We start from the raw sequence: 15,650 nt of genomic DNA on the forward strand, positions 1-15,650 counted from the left end.
TCTGACAGATATTGCCCAAGACCTACGTACGGACCCAACAATAGCATCATTGATAACTCCTTTTGCATTTCCATTTTTAGAAGTGCACAGCAGAGTGATATTCTGAGCAAGAGTCCCCCAGAAGAATGGATAAGTACGTGCAAATTGCTGAGTCTCTGTTCATTGCATCCAAAATGAAAGTCACCAGCATGCTGTATAACTCAAGAAAATACGAGAGAGAGGGAAAAGCAACATCGCAGTTTGACTACAAGAGGTTTCCAGTAAGTACTGCAGCTGAAAATCCCAGCCAGCCAAACAATCTTTTGCAAGATCTATATAAGAAAGTTGAAAGCATGCATTACCTGTTAGGCTCTGAAACAAGGGTACAATTCAGGGGTAATACAAAGGATTTTCTTGAGAGTGTCTGAATTCAGAACATGCTCCCCGAGTTTTCCTTCTGCCCTGGCCCCAAGCTTCTGGCTGCTCTGCCAGGCAGTTCTGAAACGCTCTCCTTTGAAGCAGGGAGTTTATTTTGGGGCCACCGCATGACCAACGTTGACAAGCCAAACTATAAGATGTTATGCATCTCAGATTTCCTGTTTGGAGGTTGCACCGAGGAAGCTGCGATCCTGCCTTCCGTTCCTCTGGGTGCATCGAATACAGACTCTCACTTCAGAGAGGATCCCGGAGCTTTGGCCCCCACGTGATGTCATCATTTGTGATCCTTGACATGGAGGCCATATATGGGTATGTTTCTGGAACTACCCAGGAGGGAGCCAAACAGGAGGGAGATGCAGTGGGTCAGAGACAGAGGCAGGGAAAGAGGACAAGGAGACGCAGAGTTGGGAGACAAAAAGTGAGGAGCAGGGGAGGAGGAAGAAAGGGGAAGAGGAGAAGAAAAGGCAACAAAGGAGGGAAGGCAAGACAACAGGAAGGAAGAGGATGGAGTGAAAGAGGAGGGAAGTGGGGGAGAGAGGAGATGAAGGAGTTGATGTAAAAGGGCTTTGGAGAAATCAAGGTTCGGTGCTGAACCTGTGGCAGCATTTGGGGATACCAGGTGTCTGGCTGCTGGATACTGTGGGGTGGGGCTGGGGATACAAAGGGCCAAGGTACAAATGAGCCAACAAACAGAGAGGCATACGGGCAAGCCCTGGGCAGAGATACACAGCAGAAGGGAGCCCTTCCTCCTGGTCTAGGGAAGAATGTCCCATTTCTGGAATAGGTCGAATGTCAAAGACAACACACACACAGCCACACGCACTGAGCGTCTGAGATGTGATGGGACTCAGCCAGGCACCTACGCTCCCACCTGTGTGTTCACATCTCATGCCTCAGGGTTGGGGGTCCAGAAACATGACTTGGTCTGTTCCTCTATGTGGAGAATCATTTTCATTTCAGTGGCCCATTCCCCTTGGAGGATGTGGGATTTATGACAGCCACAGCATGATTTCTCACCAATTAAAACTCAGGAAACCTCAGGATGCCTTTACATGCACTTTGAATATTCCACAAGGAAATACATCTCAATATACAAGGTGCCATGGGGTTGGGTCAAGGTTCTGGAGGTATGACTGGTGCTAAAGACAGGAGGGACACTAGTGGTCCCCAGGCAGTCCCCCAGCTTCCCTGGTACCTGCCAAGTTGCTCATCACCCCAGCTGGGACAGTCTTCCCAGGCCACTGTGGTTGGGTGGCCCCTCAAAGTTAGCTCAGGTTCAGTCCCTTCCAGACCCATGTGCTATAGAGGGAGTGCAGGAGAAGGGCAGAGAAGGGGCTGTCAGATTTTTTTTTACTTTTGGGGGTGTTTCCTCCCTGGTACGATGTTCCAGTGGCCTCTGTGAGACAGCTCCCCGAGGCCGGGCTGCTTTCCTGGGCTCCTTGCCGGAGGCAAAACACAGGTTCCTCTGCTTCCTGCCCACCACCTGCCCCTCCCCATTCCAACCTGGAAGGTGGGCCATAGTCACACAAGGCCCTTCCTAGGTTGCCCTCTGCCTTACCCGCTCAGTCCAGACAAAGCTCTTGTGGTCAACAGAGCTAGAGAAACTCAGACTCCAGATCCCGAGTCTTATACTTGGACTCAGCTTTAGAAAATCAAGACCCAAGTTTTTCGATAAGAGTCACAGAGCACAGAAAATGCCCATGGGGGTGGGGGTGGATAGCAGAAGATGGGGGCTTGCTGGACACACTTTGATTGCAACATGAAGGCATCATCTTGCCGCACTCACAACAACTTTCCAAGCGTCACCGCATATGACAGACGAGGAAACCGAGGCTCAGAGAGGTTGGATGGTTTGTCTATGGTGCCACAATTTGTAAATGATGGCTTAGCTTATCTGACCCAGTTATGTCTGACACAAAGACCACTGCTTTTAGCCATAGCTATATCTCCTACGATCCAAATGTTGGGGCAGAACAAGGAACCCCACAAGGAGGATGGAAAAATTCCCGAAGGTCTAGGTTGCTGATAGTGGTTCCTTTGGGAAGAAGCTGCTAGAAGAGTGCCCTGGATACATACTGTCCTGTAGACCAGCAGACAACATGTCCTCGGGATGAGGACTTCTCTCCCCTGTCCCCATACCAAGGAATCCAGCATCACTGTGTCCTCTTCTCCTCTGGGCTCCTCCCATGCTCATAATTCAGCAGTGGGGTTTCAGCCAGGGCTGTCAATTCAAGCATGAAGGACCTTTGCCGGGGTGCATCACGTAGGGATGAAAACCTCGCCTAGCCCATTCACATTCTTTTCCTCATCTGAGATGTAGGACAGCTGTCAGGTGGACAGGCTGGGTGTGTTATCCCCAGTGTCCAGATAAGGAGACCAAGTATGCCACAGGGGATGAGCCAAGGCCCCGCCTCCTTCACTGGGTCACGTTCCCATCCGAGCCTTTCCACAGAAGGGGCCAAACCACAGGCCACTGAGAGGTATCAGAAAACTGACCACAATTGAGGACCCCAATGTCCACTCTTAAATGGGAGAATAGGGTTTATTGTCTTACTCAATCACGACCAAGCCTTTCCCCACGTTTACTGCCCCTCCAAGTCCCTGGTAAATCCAAACTGTATCCAAAAGTACATGTGGCTTTCCCAAAGTGATGAAGTTGGAACAAAATCTGTGGGGAAACAGCAGAGTGTTTATCAAATTAAAATGAAATATACAGGGAAACAGTCACAATATGTTAAGTGGAAAAGACAAATCTTCCCTCTTTTGTGCAAGTGTGCATAGAAAAATATCTAGAAGGAAATGCTTCCTGTTAATAAGCCACCTCTGTGTTTTCAAAATTTCCAGCAATTACAGTGTGGAAAAAAATGGCAATATTATTTAGGTAATTGATTGGATTTGAGTTTCTAGTTGGGCAGTAGGGCCCAGCTCTTACCAAGATGGACCATCGTTCACAAGGGTGTCCTCCTAGAGTCTATTTCAATAATTCCCTCTGTGACTGTCAACAGACAGGCCAATCCTGTCTTTGTCTTGAGTTTTGTGGACGCTTACTGGCAGCAGCAAGCTTCCTAAGACCGGGATGAGTTGAAGACCAGGGGAAAGAAAGATATTCATCAACTTACATTGGTATTGGGTTGGTGCACCAACATAATAGCTTATCTCCACGGTGGCTGCCATCCATTCCTTCCCTTCACATGTATGCATGCATGCGTGCCTGTGCGTGGGCACACACACATGCACACACACACACACGCATGCACACACCAAACTCCACCCAAGAGGTGACTGTATTCCTCCCCTCCCCTTGAATATTGGGTGGTCTAGGTGATTGATTTAACAATAGAATGCAGTGGAAATGATGTCCTGAGACTTCCAAGGCTAGGTCATGAGATGCTTTGTAGCTGCCATGTTGTGAGGAAGCCCAAGCAAGCAACACCCAGGGCCCCTGGAGCATCCGGCACCAGACAGAGGGTGAAGATGCCCTCTTGGAGGTGGATCCTCCACCTGAAGCTGCCACAGCTAATGCCACGTGGAGCAGAGACAAACCACCCACAACTTCCTGACCCACAAACCACAAGCGATGATAAAACGGTTGTTTCGTGCCACTGGGGATTGAGGTAGTTTGATACGTAGTAATAGTCAACCCAGACAGTCACCAAATATTCACTGTGGTCTCAGCTGCATGCTCCTCAGCTCTCGTGTGCTATCCATGAGCTTTTTTCTGACTTTCCACTTGTCTTTGTTTCCATTTACAAAAAGAAAAACAGATTCAAATTGATTTTTTTTTTTCTTTACCTCACTCTTTACAAAAGAATATATTCCCAAGTCATTTCCCAGTTCTTGGGTTTATAAGACCAGAAGCTTCTTTTGGCTGAAATTCTGTCTTACGGGGGTATTGTGATCCCTCTAACTGGAGGGACTCTTGGCTATCCTGATGTTCAGAGCCCTCATTTACTAGTTCAGGCCCCAAGAGGTTCTGTGACTTCTCTGACATCACCCAGCAATTTGGGAGCAGAATAATTCACACATTGAAAACCATGCCAGTGGGAACCATGCCCCATGGGATCAGACGTTGATGTGCTAAAGCAGAGACCCTCTCCTGACAAAGGTGGGGACAGCGTTTAAGCACCTGACTGGAGCCTGTGGAGGGCAGGCAGTGTGACTCAGCGGAAAGACATCTGTGCTGGGATCTGGCCCTAGCTGCTCATTAGAATCATATTACACTTACCTATGCCTGCCCCACCCCAGAGATTCTGATTTAAATCATCTGTGTAGAGGCCCAAACAGGACTAATTTTTAAAAACTTTTTATTAAAGTTCAATATACCCACAAAAAAGTACAACTTTCACAAATGTATAGCCCAGTACATTTTCACAGACTGGACACACCCAACATCTGAATCAAAAGTAGAATATTGCAAGCACCCCAAGAGCTCCCCTTCCCCACAAGCCCCAGCCTCTACCCTACCACCCACCACCTCCTGCCAGGGGTGACCACTCTCCTGACTGCTAGCAGGACAGGTTCCTTTGAACTTCATGTGAATGAAATCATTGTCTCCTTTCATTTAACAACACATTGAGAGACCTGCCCATATTGTTTCATGGAACTGTAAATTGTTATTTTAATTGCTGTGTAGTATTCCATGCTGAATATATCATAGTTTATTCATTCTACCATTGATGGACATCTGTGTGGTTCCCAGTTCTGGGCGATGACGAAGAGTGTAGCTATGAATATTCTAGTACATGTCTTTTGGTAAATATTCATACTCCTTTCTCTTGGGTATACACTTAGGATGGGGATCACTGGGTCAGAGTTTAGGCCTTTGTTCAACTTGAGTGAAACTGTCACATGGCTTTCCAAAGTTGTTGTGTCAGTTTGCACTCCCATCAGCCATGCATAAGAGTTCTGGTCACTCCATATCCTTACCAACAATTGGTAGATTCCTTTTTTTTTTTTTAGATGGAGTCCTGCTCTGTGGCCCAGGCTGAAGTGCAGTGGTGAGATCTTGGCTCACTGCAACCTCTGCCTTCCAGGTTCAAGCGATTCTCTTGCCTCGGCTTCCCAAGTAGCTAGGATTACAGGTGCCCACCACCACACCTGGCTAATTTTTTTGTATTTTTATTAGAGACAGGGTTTCACCATGTTGGCCAGGCTGGTCTCGAACTCCTGACCTCAGGTGATCTGCACACTTCAGCCTCCCAAAGTGCTGGGATTACAGGCATGAGCCACCACACCCAACCTCCATCTTTTTTCATATTATCTATTCTGAAGGGCGTCCGTGGCATCTTGTTGCAGTTTTAATCTGCACGCCCCTGATGACAAATTACGGTGAGCATTTGAGCAGCCCTGGCCTCAGTGATCTCTGGAGCCTTTCCGGGGTCCCTAACTTTGCACAAGGCTCACAGGCCACCCTGGGAAGAGCCCTCCAGGGAGGGTTTTTGTGGGGAAACAAAGGGAATAGAAGAGGAATAAAAATACAGAGGCAGAAACTATGCAACTGATCAACCTGCAAGGGAGTGGGAAGAAGAATGTGGCCACCACAGGAAAGCCCCAGGACTCACACCTGGCACCAATGTGGGTTTCACTCTCCCAAGCCTAAATAGAACCTGCCCTCCCTTACTCTACCCCCTCACCCAGCATTATCCTCCCTGCTGACCTATTCTATGTTTATCTCCCATATGTGTGTTGCCTGTTTCTCCCATCTAGAATACTTGGTCCTTCTGTTCACTGCTGTGTGTCGGTGCCTATAGCAGTGCCTGGCACATAAGAGATGGTCATTCCCTTAACTGTTGGACATGTGTGCTCACTCAAGCCCATGGCCCCTGGGGCAGAATTGGGAGGGGCCTTGGTTCTGCCTGCCAGCCCGAGCCTGGCTGGTGGCTACAAAGACACACACACACACACACTTTATGTCTCTCCCTTCCAGACATCCTTCTCTGTTTATTTCAGCCTGAATGCCCAGGAATAAAGGAGTGCGTGTATGTACTGGAGAGGCCATTTGCAGGGCCCCATACCCAGTCGGGTCTAGGGGGAACCAAGACCAGCACATGTTTCTATGATAGTGACACCTCTTCCAGAAGGAGGGAAGGAGAGAGTGGTGGAGGAAGAGCCAGCCAAGAGCCCCCTGGAGCTGAGCTGTGAGTCAGTGCCAAGTCCTGGGCGGACTCCAACCCAGCAATGGAACATCATCCACTAAAATAAGCACCCCTGCGGTCCTGGCGTCCTGGCTCCCAGCCCTGGCTGCCTCTTGCTATCGGTTTATTTGGGTTTCAAATAACCAAGATGAAGATGGACAGACAAGAGTCTGATCCTCACCCTGGGCAGTGTTCTGAAGGGGGATGGGCAGAGGCAGACAGCAAGGCATGGGGGAAGCCAGACAAAGGCCCCAGGTCCTGGGAGGGAGAAAGGAGTGTCCATGGAAGGGGAGGAGAGGATCCAGGGAAAGAGTGAGACGTCCTCTCTTCCTTCTTCAAAATGGGCCTTTGCTCTGGAGCAATCAGGAACCAGCCCCCAGCTTACCTCCCAGTTCAGAGGGCCAAGCCAGGTCCCAGGGAGAGAAGACAGTGTTCCCCATTTATCGAGAGCAGAGCAAGGGAAGAACCCATATGCCTCTGATGGGAGAGAAGGGGCAGGGCAGCCTCCCAGCCTATGGCACTCTACATGTAGGGGGACACCCACTAGGGTGAGGCTCCATTATCCAGCAATGTCCCCTAGGGACCGGCAAAGGGCTGCCTGCAGTTGGCTCAGGGTGGCATTGGAGGCCTCCCCTCCTGTGTCTCCTGCTGTGCCCAGACCCCACCAGGCCTAACCCTGGCCCTGTTCTCTCCAACACCCACATGCATGTAGAGGGGGGCACCAGCAGGATTTCATAAGGGTGTCACCCAAGTTAGCAGATCTGAGGAGCAAAGTCCATTGCAGGACACTGGGCTGTTTGCAGCTAGCTGGGGGTTTCCTTCAGGCAAGAGTAGCCAAGACAGAAGAGTAGGACAGAAAGAATGGGCAGAGCTATGACCTCAGCCTTCCTTGCAAGCCTCTGTTGTAAACCCCAGCCCCTCGTACAAATCTCCAGCCATCCTCGACTGGTAAGTTGTCTGATTTAGCCACTATCTCTGCCCATTTCAGCCCTTGGTAAGGACCCCTCCACAGCAGAAGCCCTGGCCTGTGAAGCCCAGGACTGTCTCTCATGAATACCTTGCCCCTGGTGGGAGTGCCTACCTGGTCCTGGGCTTCCCGCTTGGGGGTGTGCTTCTCGAACCCCGTGCAGATGGTGTCTTCCTTATTGAAGACACCACCCATGTGCAATCCGAATTAGCACCACCCCATCCAGTTTCCAGCCCGGGCAATGGAGTCAGATGATCCCAGTCTGTTCCTTGAATGCTGTGGGTCCCCAGCTGCAGCCCTGCAACTCTCTGGATTCAGCTTCCTCTTCTGAAAATGGGGGAATGATGACTCTCTCCCATGGTTGTTAGGCGGATTAAATGAGATCCCAGGACTCAGTAGTAGATACCCACTAATCACACCTCTTCCTCCCCACCTGCCGTCTTCAGGACTTGAGCTGCACTTTCCTGGAGGCCACTGGCTCTATTGTCTAGCCAAGTCACTTGGTCCCCGCCAGGGCTCAATCTCATCCTGCCTGAATCACCCTTGGGAACTCAGGGACAAAATTAAACCCTGAGTGGCCCACAGGCCCAAGTTAGCTGCTGAGAACAGGTTTTCCATGAGCTGGAGCTCTCTGCTGCCCTTTGGCTGGGGGGAAAGGCCTCTCCCACAGGAGGCTAGAGTGCAGCAGCCCAGCCTCCTCTGCCGGGATGCTCTGTGGCTGGGTCGGACCCTGCACATCCTGCTGGATACAACAGCTCCGGGCCATGTGGGCAGAGCTGAGGTCAGACCGGTCTCCTCCAGCACTAACTCTGATTGGCAGATGGGAAGGAGGGTGCCTCGTGGACATAGTCCCTGGCTCAGCCATTCTGGAGCCTGAGCTCGCAGGAAGCAAAACGATTCACCTGCTCCAGACAGGCAGCTGTTACCCATTTGGCACCTATGTGGGGGGGGAGTGGGGGGGTGCCTCCAGCTGGAGGGTAACTGCTCTCAGCTTCGCCTTTCACCCTTGGACTTGCTCCCCAGGTGTACTAGTGTATTCTCACGCTTCTGTGAAGGAATACCTGACTGGGTAATTTATAAAGGAAAGAGGTTTAATTGACTCACAGTTCTGCATGGCTGGGCAGACCTCGGGAATCTTACAATCATGATGGAAGGTGAAGGAGAAGCAAAGACCCTCTTCACATGATGTCAGGAGAGAGAATGAGTGCCCAGTGAAGAAAGAAGCCCTTTATAAAACAATCAAATCTCGTGAGAACTAACTCACTATCACGAGAACAGGACAGAGGAAACTGCTCCATGAGTCAATTATCTCCACCCCGTCCCTCCCAAGACACCTGGGGATTATGGGAACTACAATTCAAGATGAGAGTTGGGTGGGGACACAGCCAAACCATATCACTGGGGAATCCCAAGTGATCAGTGGTGAGCATTGCAGAGGTGTCAGCCAGACCCTTGGTGAGGAAGGCCGGCATTCTGGGTGTGAGGCAGGGCTGGGATGCAGGGTTGGGTCAAGGGTCCTGATGACCTGCGGTTGGGCCACTTCTCCTATTCCCTGCAGGTAGGAAGGGATGGGGCAGGGAACGCCCATTTACCAGCCCTCTCCTGGGATCTGGGCACTTGCACAGCCATCCTGCGAGGGAGGCTTTATCATCCTGATGTTATGGATGAGGAGCTGAGGCCCTCATGGGACTTGCCTGAACTCAGTGACGGTGGGATCTCCAGCCACGCAGCCTCCATCCTGCAGAGGACCGAAAGATCAGAACAGCCAGGAATGTCAGATCCGGGAGCTCCTTGCAGTTCATGTTCCAACATCGTTTTCCTGAAGAAAGGGGAAGCGAGTCTGGAGAACAAGAGGGGCTTGTCAAGCCTTTGTAGGAGCCATGACTTCCAGAAACCCACGGAGTGCTTTTCCATAGCTTCCTCCCATGGTAATCTCATCATGCCATAGACCTTAAATTCAGGTTGTGGGGCACATTGGCAGGAACCTCACCACACTGGAGAAGGTTGAGCCCAGATGGCAGGCTGGACTTCCTCATGGGCACATTCAAGATGCCTGCTACCTCCTGGAGACTCCCAGAAATGCCTAGGGGTGAGGAGGTTGTGGTTAGCAACGGATCACAAACCTCAGGAAGGAGCCAGGGGCTTCAAGCCCAGGCAACTCGGGTGTCAATGTCATTGTGCCTCATTGTTCCCAACCACAGGAGATCAGACTGAGGGCCACTCCCAGCACAGACTCGCTGGTAATGTGACTGCCCCAGATCCCTCTTCAGAACCAAGTGGCTAAGAGCCTAGACTCTGGAGTCATCTGCCAGCTCAACCACTTGCTAGCTGTGTGACCTTGGAAAGCCTACTTAACTTCTCTGCCTTAGTTTCCTGATATACATTGCAGGGAGGAGGAGAATAATATCCATAGCTCACAGGAAGTTTGCAAAGATTAAATTATATGACATAGTACCCCCAAACATTCTGTGTATATATATGTGTATGTGTATTGTATACGTATACACTCATATATATGTGTATATATTAATATAATATGTGCATAGTATACAATACGAGTTATATATAATTTATATATAGTATTCATATATGTATATATCCATATATGTATGTTCATATTCGTATATGTATATATCCCTTAGAATAAAGACTTATAAATGTTAGAGGTTGTTATTAGCTTAAACTTGCTGACAGAGACAGAGGGGATGGTGGTCAGCTGGAGACAGTGGTTCTTAACTGGGGACAATTCCTGAAGACATTTTGGGTTGCCACAACTTGGGAGAAAGGGGAGGATGCTCTTGGCATCTAGTAGGCAGAGGCCAGGGATGCTGCTAAACATCCTGCAATGCACCAGGCAGGACCCACGCCTGCCCCCCACCACCCCATAGAATTAGGGCCCAAATGTCCACAGTGCCATGGGGAAGAAGCCTGGCTGAAGAGCAGGGGCAGTGGGAAGTGGCTCTTAGGGAGTGGAACGGGGCCTGGGCCAAGCTGACAAAGGGGTAGCTTTGGATTTCGGGAATAGCTGCCACCAGGAGAACTGAGCGGATTTCCAGCGCCTTGTGACTGTTATATAATGGGATGATTCACTGAATGGGGCTCGTAAACCAGCTCTGAAGGCCACCAGCAGGGGAACACGTGGTTGTGGTTTGAGCAGCACAGAAAGAACAGCCATAGTGACCACGTGCAGGTAGGGGTCCTCCTTCAAGCAGGAAAGGGGAGCCCTAGGCAGGTCTCAGCCCTGCTTGTAGCTGGTACATTCAGACACACACACACACACACAGACAGACACACACACACAGACACACACACACAGATGGTGCTTAGCTGACAGGATATCACACACACATAGTTTACATTATTTAAGTGAAGAGGTGGATTTAACCCACCAGTTAGTACAACAGTGGACAAATGAAGTAGTCTTTTTTTGAGACAGAGTCTTGCTCTGTTGCCCAGGCTGAAGTGCAGTGGTGCAATCTTGGCTCAGTGCAACCTCTGCCTCCCAGGTTCAAGCGATTCTCCTGCCTCAGCCTCCTGAGTATCTGGGATTACAGACATCTGCCACCACATGCAGCTAAATTTTGTATTTTTAGTAGAGACAGGATTTCACCATCTTGGCCAGGTTGGTCTCAAACACCTGACCTCAGGTAATCTGCCCGCCTCAGCCTCCCAAAGTGCTGAGATTACAGATGTAAGCCTCTGCACCCAGCCAAACTAGTCTTATAAAAATGTTAAGTACCTGTTGAAGTCTCCTGTTTTCTACAAATACAGCACTCCATCTCTTTCTTGGTGCACATGTGTGCAGGTGCGTGTGTAGATGCCCCATTGTGTGCACATATGAGCACATGTGAGACGTGTAAACTAACAACTCTGCAGGCATGTGAGGCACCTCACACATTGGAAAGAACTTGAGCCTAACCACCAGTGTGCTGCTCTTCAGGCTTCTGGAAAGTTCTGACCCTATGCAAACCTTTCCCCTCTGCAGATCCCTGAGAAATGGAGGAAGGAAGGGAGTGCACTGTGGAGCTCGTAGGAATACAGGCCCTTCCACCCTCTGAGTGCCTCTGACACCAGATGAGCAACTGGAAGTTGCTGCATCTACCAATCTTTTTTCTCTGAGAATAAAAATTCTAATCATAAGTCAGTTGGAATTTAAATCAAGTGTACCTAAATATTTTCAAAAACAGAAATAAAAACTGGGATAATTATTTTGGAAGAGTTTGTGAATCCTGGGATGCAACTTCCTGTCCCACATCATTTCAAAATAATTGGTTGTTGGAGAAAATTCAGCCTCTGGGCCTGGTGGCTCACATCTATAATCCCAGCACTTTGGGAGGCCGAGGCAGACAGAGTTTGAGACCATCCTGAGCAACCTGGTGAAACTCCGTCTCTACAAAAAATACAAAAATTAGCTAGGCATGGTGGCGTGCACCTGTAGTCCCAGCTACTCAGGAGGCTGAGGTGGGAGGATCACTTGAGCCCAGGAGGTGGAGGTTGCAGTGAGCTAAAGTTGCACCACTGCACTCCAGCCTGGGCAACAGAGCGAGACCCTGTCTCAAAAAAAAAAAAAAAAAAAAAAAAGAATTAAATTAACATACATGTTTGCTGCCAATCTTTGTGCACACAGGTACTCTCATACACACTTGTGCACACACATGGTCTTGTACACACCTGGTAAGGTGACCTTCCAGGAAGCTCAGGGCCCCTTGGTATGAGCTGACACTGGGTGAAGAAGGTGAGGGCATGAAAAGAAAGGGCATTTGATATTGATATTTGTCATGGTCCAAAGTGGCCATCTCCACTTCACAGCTAAGGAGATGGAAGCACAGAGACTTCAAAACATGCTTCTAGGTTCAGTCCCTTAATGCAGGGTCCAGATTTTTCTCTTTCCTTGCCCTTTCTCCCTTACTTCCCACTTTTCCTGGTGCCACTGAAGCCGGCCACATCCCCTGCAAACTGCACTGTCATAGCTCTTGGCCTGGCTCCTGGAGAGCGTGTGACCTGGGCAGTCACATCGACAGCCAGGGCTGTGCCCCGAGGGTGGATACCCCGCAGCCTACAGGGCACTTGCCAGCCCCGGGCTCCTGGAACAAGTGCTGACTGGATGCTGGTGCATGGCCTGCCCATGGCCCTCCTGGCGGTCCAGCTGGCCTCTCTGTCTTTGCCCTGCCCTCAGGGGCTCTGGCTTTATATTTAACAACATTGCCTGGCCCAGTGGGATCAAATGTCTGCTGTGCCACATGTCCCAGGAAAGGACTGCAGAGGCCTTCAGAGGATCTCCAGGCTGCAGTGCTCAGAGGTCTGGTTTCTGACCCAGGTGCCTGTCCAACCCGAGGGCTGCTACATCGCCTTTTGGGAAAGGCTGGCCTGGAGAGAATGAAAGCAGGCTACAGGTGACTGCATTTTGCCAGATCTTGGTAGGGCCTCTGCGGCCTCTGTGGTCAGCCCCAGACGACTTGCACAGCCTCCTCTTCCTCATGGCTCTGCCTCTGCCCCACCGTCTGTCCATCCGTGTCTGGCCTGTTGAACCCTTTTGGGCTTGGAATGCCCTTTCCCTTGGGCCATGTGGGCCCTGGGAGCAGCTGGCATGGGGTTGGTGTGGGCACTGGTCCAGCAGCCTGGCTCCCTCCCTCTTCCCTCCACTCTCTGGAGGCGGGCAGCCCCAGGTCCTCACCTGTGACGCAGGAGTCAGGACAGCAGCAGCTTCCTCACAGGCAGGAGTGAGGCTTCAAAGAGGTAACACTCCAGCAAGTCCATGACAGGGGCTGCAGGAGGCGAGTGCCCAATAAGTGGAACTATTATTATTTTTATCTTCAAGGCACAGATTAAATGCCATGAACCCTGCTAAGTGCCAGAAGCAGTGTCAGCTCCTGGAATATACACTTCCTACCCACAGGAGGTACAGCCTCAGGGAGGACAGAGTGGGAGGGAGGTGGAAAGGAGGGAGTGGGGGAGGGGAGGGGCCAGGGAGAAACAGTAGGGGGGTGGGGCATCTGGAAGGAGGAGTGAGAGGAGGGGTGGGGCCAGAGAGGAGAGGAGGGAATGGGAGGAAAGGGGTGGAAGGAGGGGTGAAGATCAGGGAGAAAAAAAGTGAGTGGTGGGGGAGTCTAGAAGGAGGCGTTGGAGGAGGGGTGGGGCCAGAGAGGAGGGAATGGGAGGAGGGGATGGGAGGAAAGGATGGAGGAGCGGATGGGAGGAGAGAATGGGAAGAGGGGATAGTAAGAGGGAATGGGAGGAAAGGATGGAAGGAGGGAAAGGGAGGAGGAGATGGGAGGAGGGGATGAGAAGAGTAGATGGGAGGAGGAGATGGGAGGAGAGGATGGGAGGAGGGGATGGGAGGAGGCAATGGGAAGAGGGGATGGGAGGAGGGGATGGGAGAGGGGGTGGGAGGAGGGGATGGAGAGGGGGTAGGAGGAGGGGATGGGAAAGAGGGTGGGATACGGTATGGAAGAGGGGATGGGAGAGGGAGTGGGAGACGGGTTGGGAGGAGGGAATGGGAATGGGCCTGAGGTCCCTATTTCCTTTCTGACTGCTGGTGGGGACCTGTTCTTAGCTCCTAGTGGCTTCTCCAGTCTTTGCCCTATGACCCCTGCCATCTCAGCAATGAGAACCTCTGTTCTCTGTTCCCATTGAATCCCTCTCACCCATCCAATCTCTGACTTCCTCTTCTACCAGCCACAGAGAAAATACTCTGCTTTTAAAGGGCTTGTGTAATCGGTTAGACCCATAGGTAATCTTCCTAGTTCAAAGTCAATTGATTGGTAAACAACATCTACCAAATCCCCATTGCCATGAAAGGTGACATGATCATAGATGTGACTTCTCACCACATCCACAGCCGCAGGGACTCGGGGGAATCCTGGTGGCATCTTAGATCTGTTTCTTTCCTAGACACTCTCGGGTCTGTTTCCTTCTCGGCTTTCGGAATACCACTCTCCTGGTCCTCCTCCTTCCTCACTTCAGCTCCTACGTGATCTCCTCAGCCGTGTTCTCCTACCACCATCAGCATTTCTTTTTTTTTTTTTTGAGGCAGAGTCTCGCTCTGTCGCCCAGGCTGGAGCGCAGTGGCCGGATCTCAGCTCACTGCAAGCTCCACCTCCCGGGTTTACGCCATTCTCCTGCCTCAGCCTCTCAAGTAGCTGGGACTACAGGCATCGGCCACCTTGCCCGGCTAGTTTTTTGTATTTTTTTAGTAGAGACAGGGTTTCACCATGTTAGCCAGGATGGTCTCGATCTCTTGACTTCATGATCCGCCCATCTCGGCCTCCCAAAGTGCTGGGATTACAGGCTTGAGCCACCGCGCCCGGCCACCATCAGCATTTTTAAGAACATCAGGAATCCATTAAAAAAAGATAAGAAACAGGGCTGGTCTAGGCCACCCAGGTAGCTGACAGAAGCCACCCCAGCACGGAGTGGAATGAGCCACTCTTAGTTCCCACGCCAGGCCAGCTTATTTTCCAGGAGCTGGGGACATCTCCTTCCAAGCCCAGTAGATGGAATGACTCCCCATGGTCAGGTAGTCCCATGGGAGATTTTGGAAGCTCCAAGTCACCCTCTTGTGGACTGTGAGGGGACAGCTCTGACAGATCGGGGTGCAGATTGAGGTGGGTGAGCCAGAACTGGCTCTTTCTCCAGCTTGTCTGGAGAGCATCCAGGAGAGGCCTGGCCTTTGGGGCAGAAAAAGGCCACAGACACTAGATCTGGGTGTGGGCCTGCACCAGGCATGATAATAGTGACAATAGTGACATCTTCTGAGCACTTTCTTTGAGCTAGATGCTGAGTGCTTTATGTATACCAACTAATTTCGTCTCCACAGCAGCCCCAGGAGGTAGGTACTATTGCTAATCTCATTTCATGGAGGAAGAAACTGAGGCTGGGTGAGGGTGAGGGACTTGCCCAAGGCCAGATAGTTCATGACTGATGAGAGCTGCCAAGGGATGCCTGACCTGCCTTTAGTGTTCCTTTCATCCTGAAGCACGATTCTATCAACCTTCATGCCAACATTAAGAAAGTGGTTTTAATAGCAAGAGACTTGCCGTGTGGGAAGTTGTTAAACTAGGACTGAGGCAGGGGACACTGGAAGAGACTTATTTGGATTCAACACAAGAAAGGGCAGATGTTCTAGTGGTCAC

General features: G+C 50.8%; 1 protein-coding gene and 1 long non-coding RNA gene across 3 annotated transcripts in view; both read right to left on the reverse strand.

The window, feature by feature from the left end:
* ASB2 (ankyrin repeat and SOCS box containing 2) overlaps positions 1–699 on the reverse strand; it is a 42,044-nt gene extending 41,345 nt beyond the window's left edge. The window contains exon 1 of one of the 2 annotated variants that reach the window (XM_010384526.2): positions 342–699. The gene's annotated coding sequence lies outside the window, so the exon portion shown is untranslated. The remainder of the gene's footprint in view (positions 1–341) is intronic. The other variant, XM_010384527.2, reaches the window with a different exon arrangement.
* An 8,518-nt stretch (positions 700–9,217) lies between these two features.
* LOC115897405 lies at positions 9,218–13,266 on the reverse strand. Its single transcript, XR_004057192.1, has 4 exons — positions 13,193–13,266; positions 12,190–12,240; positions 9,509–9,601; positions 9,218–9,358 (listed from the first exon to the last, which is right to left on the reverse strand). It is a non-coding gene; the product is annotated as an uncharacterized LOC115897405 (long non-coding RNA).
* Between the last annotated feature and the right edge of the window lie 2,384 nt (positions 13,267–15,650).

This window comes from Rhinopithecus roxellana, chromosome 5 (genome assembly GCF_007565055.1).
Source record: "Rhinopithecus roxellana isolate Shanxi Qingling chromosome 5, ASM756505v1, whole genome shotgun sequence".
NCBI lineage: Eukaryota > Metazoa > Chordata > Mammalia > Primates > Cercopithecidae > Rhinopithecus > Rhinopithecus roxellana.